We start from the raw sequence: 6,065 nt of genomic DNA, 5'->3' as shown, positions 1-6,065 counted from the left end.
TTTTTAATTTCACAATTCTGATTAAATTTTATTTATAAATCGATTATAAATCGATTTATAAATGTTGTATATAATCTCGAAAAAAACAATTTTTGAAAAATAATACAGTCGTTTGTTTATTTTTATATGTCACTAAAAATTTACTATGTACTTTTTATTAGTAGTTTATTAGTAGTTAGTGCCAGAGGCGATGTAAGTCGTGTGCTGGTTGTAGTAATATTTTATACCAGAAGTAGTTTGCACGTGTACTCTGGTTATTAAAAAAATGCTTTATCCCCGAGGCGATTTATTCGTGTGCTGGTTGTTCAAAAAAATATTTTATACCAGAAGTAGTTGGCACGTGCACTCTGGTTATTAAAAAAATGTTTTATCCCAGAAGCGATCTATTCGTGTGCTGGTTGTTTAAAAAAATATTTTATACCAGAAGTAGTTTGCAGGTGTACTCTGGTTATAAATGCTTTATCCCAGAGGCGATCTATTCGTGTGCTGGTTGTTTAAAAAAATATTTTATACCAGAAGTAGTTTGCACGTGTACTCTGGTTAAAAATGCTTTATCCCAGAGGCGATCCATTCGTAAGCTGGTTATTAAAAAAATAATCCAGAAACAATTTATTCGTGAGCTGTTAAAAAAAATAATCCAGAGGTGATTTATTCGTGAGCTGGTTTAATAAAATAATTCAGAGGCGATTTATTCGTGAGCTGGTAAAAAATAATTTAGAGGCGATCTATTCGTGTACTGATTATTATTTAAAAAACATCCAGTGTACTGGTATTATTTAAAAAACATCCAGAAACGATCTATTCGTTACTGGTTATATATATAAATATATATATATATATATTTTTTTTTTTACATAAATATTTCATTCCACATGCAGTTCGCATGTCTAATTATTAAAAAATAAGAGACATTTATGTCAAAATATTATATATTTTATTAGAATTTTTTATCAATTATATAAAGATAAACAAAAGACTACCTATTTTTCAAAAATTGTACTATTTTCGAGATTAGCAATATTTTACAAAATACTAATTTATTATTTTTTCTTTGTAGGCGACAGTTATTGAAGCTGATCCAAGAGACGCATGACTCCAAGAGTAAAGTTATGGGTTCTAACAATGAATCCATCGTTTATCAAAAATCAGTGGAATCACTTCCAGACGCGATGGATTTGTTAAAAGTTAGTACCCAAACAATGTAATGCCTGGAGTCAACTTCAAATACAGGTATGTATAATCAAAATGTCAAACTTTGCGAAGATAACGATGATTTCGTTATCGAAAAAGGCCGTCTGGATATAAATCGTATCCAGGAAAACTTGCCCGAAGGCCGTCGCATTGTCGATCTTTCTTTTCTGAGGACTGAAATCCACAGAACATTTGATAACCATTCGCGAGGAATAGAGTGCCAATTTAAAGATTGGAAACTCGTAAGCACTAATCCCGATGGGTTATTAACACAGTTAAACTTTAAATGCCAAATGTGCAATCATACAGATGATATATGGACAGAACCGAGAGAGTCGAAAGATGTATTGGACATAAATACAGCCACTGTAGCTGGAACTATTACGACTGGTATCGGTTATTTTCAGCTGCAAGAGCAATGTGCAGTCATGAATATTCCCTGCATGGCTGAGGATAAATACATTAAAAATAGAGAAAACATAGTCCATGATTTCGAGAAAATCGCTATGGAAAGTATGAAAATGGCGGGCGAGACTAAGAAGCAACTCGCTCTGGAAAGAAACGAAATTATTAATGGTATTCCGTACATAACCGTTGTAGCGGATGGTAGTTGGATGAAAAGATCCTATGGTACCGCCTACAATTCACCTTCTGGTGTTGGTGCCATAATTGGTTTCCGCACAGGAAAAATTCTTTTTATTGGCATCCGCAATAAATTTTGCGCGGTCTGTGAAATAGCGGAGCGAAAAGGTATCGAACCTAGAGTTCACCGATGTTACAAGAACTTTGATCGCAATGCAAGCTCCACGAGTATGGAGAGCGATGCCATTGTGGAAGGTTTTAAAAGTAGTCTCGAAATGCATGGACTAATTTACAAAACTGTTGTTGCCGATGGTGACAGTAATGTATATGAATCCATTATAAACAACAGACCATATCACGAACAGATGGTAACGGTGAAAAAAGTAGAATGCACCAATCATCTGCTTCGCAATTTATGTAAAAAATTAAGATGTGTAGCACAGACTACGCAACCAAAAAGAATGCGTGGCTTTGTACAGCTGCGAAATATTGTAAGAAACAGTATTTTAAATATACGAGAAGAGGTGATAAAGGCAACTGATCTACGAAGAGAAGAAAAGCTGCCTCATCATCTCAAGGCTACGAAATTACAAATAGACATATTGAATATTCCTAGCCATGTATATGGTGAGCATAGACGATGCAAAGAACGCGGTCTTATGTGTTTAGAAGATCGTGATAAAAATTATGTTCCACGTTTGAAATTGCATGGTCTCTATCAAAAAATAGAGAATGCTGTCGCGTATTTGAGCGCCTATTCTGATAGCTTGTTATTAAATTTAACAAACAATCCTGCAGAATTATTCAATTCAATAATCTGCAAAGAAATAGGCGGTAAACGCATTTATTTTGGTAAACGGGGCTCTTATAATGCTAGAATTGCGGGAGCAGTTGTTTGTTGTAACAATTTAATATACAAAATGTTATGTCGCAAGTATATGAAAGCATGGGTAAGAGTATTCCTTCCATTATCGAGAATCTGGAAAAGCGACGACAAATAAAAGTTGCAAGAACCAGAGAATCTCGAAAAGAAAGTGGAAGGAAGAAATTCAAACGAGACTCAGGAACAGACCGTCATTATGGTCCGCAATCACAAAAACCAGATGTTGCACCCGATGTGTTTGAACAACTTCGTCAAAATCATTTAAGAAAATTGTTCGAAAACGGAAATAATTGGAAACAAATTGAGCGTGATACTATACGCCAAAGAGAATCGGAATTGTGGCACGTATTGAGAAATGAAATGTTGACAGCTTCTAATTTTGGAACTGTGTGTCGTATGAGATCAACGACGTCTTGCGCAGCAGTTGTCAAAAGTATCTTATTTCCGGCAGCAATTGACACCGCAGCTATGAAATATGGTCGCAATAACGAGGAAATCGCAAAGAAAGAATTAGCTGTGAAAATAAATAAAGTAATAAAAGCATGTGGATTTTTCATTGATAAAGAAAATCCATGGTTAGGTGCATCTCCCGATGGGCTTATTGACGAGGATGGTGTGGTAGAAAAAAAATGTCCTATGTCAGCAGAGGATTTAACTGCGGAAGAAGCCATACAAAGATTGCCTCACTTGAAAAGCATTATTGATAAAAGAAATCCTGAAAAACTGAATCAAAATCACAGATTCTTTTATCAAGTTCAGGGTCAATTAAATATAACACAGCGAGATTATTGCATTTTCGCTATATGGACATCAAAAAGCTTATTAGTAATACGTGTCATGAGAGATAAGACATTTTGGAGAAATCACATGCTACCACTATTAACACATTTTTATAACGAATGTATGCTTCCAGAAATCTTGGATAGCCGGCATAATAGACATATGCCAATTAGAGAACCACAATATATTATAGAAGCAAAAGAAGAAGCATGTAAAAATAAAAATGCTGTAAATGAAACAATGCAAAATGACATAAAAGTGGAAAGTGTTATCAAAGCGAGCAAACGATTATTGTCGAGCACTACTACCACTATTGTTCCAGAAATGGAGCAAGATGACGATTGCATTATAACTAATTACTCGAATGAAAAACGAGATCTAACTGAGGATGACATGAAAAGACAAAGAAAAATGTTAGATGATGTGATACCCTCTCTCTTATTAGTGAAGAATAATATTTTGCCTATAGATAGTAAATTAAATGATGAATCGTTAGATCTATTTTTACGCATTGTAAGGGAGACTTGTTGCTTTGAAACACAAAGTGTGTTATACTTAGAATACCCGCACATAATTGAAGCTAGTCGCAGCAATAAAAGCTTACAAATTATTGGTGGAAATTGTACAGATCATTGGCGGTGTATTTATTTTGATGGCACTAAACTTCACGTGTACGACAGCCTACCTGGTAGTACGTACGATAAATTGGCTGCTAAAGAGAAAAAATATATTCGCCTTCGTTACCCCAAGATAAATAAATATGATATAATTTTTGAAAAAGTACAAACACAAACGGATTGCACTTCTTGTGGAATTTATGCTGCGGCTTTCGCTACAACTGTAGCCTTGCAAGGAAATCCCTGTAATGAAAAATATTCCAGTGACGTAAAATGCATGAGACGTCATTTAGTTAAAATTCTAGAAAGCAACAAATTATTGCCTTTCCCGAATTAAATATTTTTCATTTCACCATTATGCTTCAAAAAATAAGCAATGATAAGATAAGATGATAGAAGTTATCTGTATTTGTCATTGTATAAAATATAGTAACATGTAATTGTTACTCTACCTCGCAAATGCAAATAAAAATCTCGGAGAGACGATGAAAGAATATTGGTTGCGTTCTCACGGGAATGGGCGTTGGAGGGGCCCATTCTATATTACAATCACAATTTTGATTTTGTAATATTGTTTCAGTATTTGAAACAGGAAAGATAAGGTAAATTAATTAATCAATTTATATAAATTATAAATACAATTCCATGAAATCAAACAAGAAATGACCTCGAAAATATATCGAACGAAACTTTTTGCACGTGAAATATACGTAAAATAAAAAGATTCGTGTTTTTGTATTTGTCTAAAATATTCTTTTTTGTAGAAGTTATAAACAACATAATTTTCGTGAAAAGTGAAAAAGTTGTCAACTTTAATTTATATCTCTGATTATATTTGTCGTAGAGAAATTTTCAAAAATGCGTTTGGAGACAATCTTTTTTATAAAAATAATTGCAAAAAATTGCTATTTATAATTGTTACAAATAATTAAATGTAATTATTTTTTGAAATAATGCTATTTTATTCTCCACTTTATTCAAAAAATGTACATATTTTTTAATTTTTTTATATTTGTAATAAATAAACCGCCGTGACCGTTGCGCCGTGACCGTTGCGCCGTGACCGTTGCGCCGTGATCACGTTATTGGCTCGACCAGATAGCATGGCGCATCGATTTCTTCGGAAATCTTTTGTAGGAAAAATGTATAATATAAATGACATAATTTTTGAATGTAATCAACGTTATACAACATTATACAAATTATATTTTCATCGACGAATATTACATTTTAGAACGCGATATTTCTGATAAAGTAAATCATTACTGTATGATTTGACCGTTACTTTTATTCTTACCCCTTTCTGAACTGCAAGGATTATCAGAAATACTAAAACTAATGTAATATTCACAAAAAATATGATTTGTATAATGTATAATGTTGATTACATTCAACGTTACAAATTATATCATTTATATTGTACATTCTTCCTATACAAAATTTCCGAAGAAATCGACGCACTATGCTTGGTCGAACCAGTGAGTCACGGGGAACGTGCGCGAATATATATAAAAAAATAGAATATATCGATTCTGCATAAAATAAAAAAATGTACACTTTCTGAATGAAGTGGAAAATGAAATAGCATTACTTCAAAAATTTTTAAAAGATAACAATTTAAATAAACAATTTCTGGCAACTATTTTTATAAAAAAGATTATCTTCTTAGCTAAATGTATTTTTGAAAGTACTATGCATGATAAATATCAAAGATATAATTAGTTGAAAACTTTGCTTATCATTTTAGATGAAAATTTTGTTGTTTATAACTTTTACAGAAAAAGTTTTTCGGACAAATCAAAAATACATATAACAATATTTCCTCATAGATGTTGCGTGAAAAAAGTTCAGATCGATAAAAATATGAGGTCAAAAAGGTCGATTTTGGTCTAATTTGACGTGGAATTGCCCATATAAACTACATAAAAAAGTTATTATTGATTCTCGATCAAATCGATTCCAAAAATAAATCTGTACTGCACAAGTTCTTGCATAATAATATCAAGACCATA

General features: G+C 32.5%; 1 pseudogene; it reads left to right on the top strand.

Annotated features, from left to right (window-relative positions):
- The first annotated feature begins 1,232 nt into the window (after window positions 1-1,232).
- On the top strand, window positions 1,233-4,390 carry LOC145941616 (uncharacterized; annotated as a pseudogene).
- Window positions 4,391-6,065: the final 1,675 nt, after the last annotated feature.

This window comes from Prenolepis imparis, unplaced genomic scaffold (assembly GCF_030444845.1).
Source record: "Prenolepis imparis isolate NDT839.2.m4 unplaced genomic scaffold, iyPreImpa1.0 SCAF_10, whole genome shotgun sequence".
In the NCBI taxonomy this organism is placed as follows: domain Eukaryota; kingdom Metazoa; phylum Arthropoda; class Insecta; order Hymenoptera; family Formicidae; genus Prenolepis; species Prenolepis imparis.
Note: the sequence above shows the minus strand (reverse complement) of the source record. Positions and strands in the feature narration are given on the sequence as shown.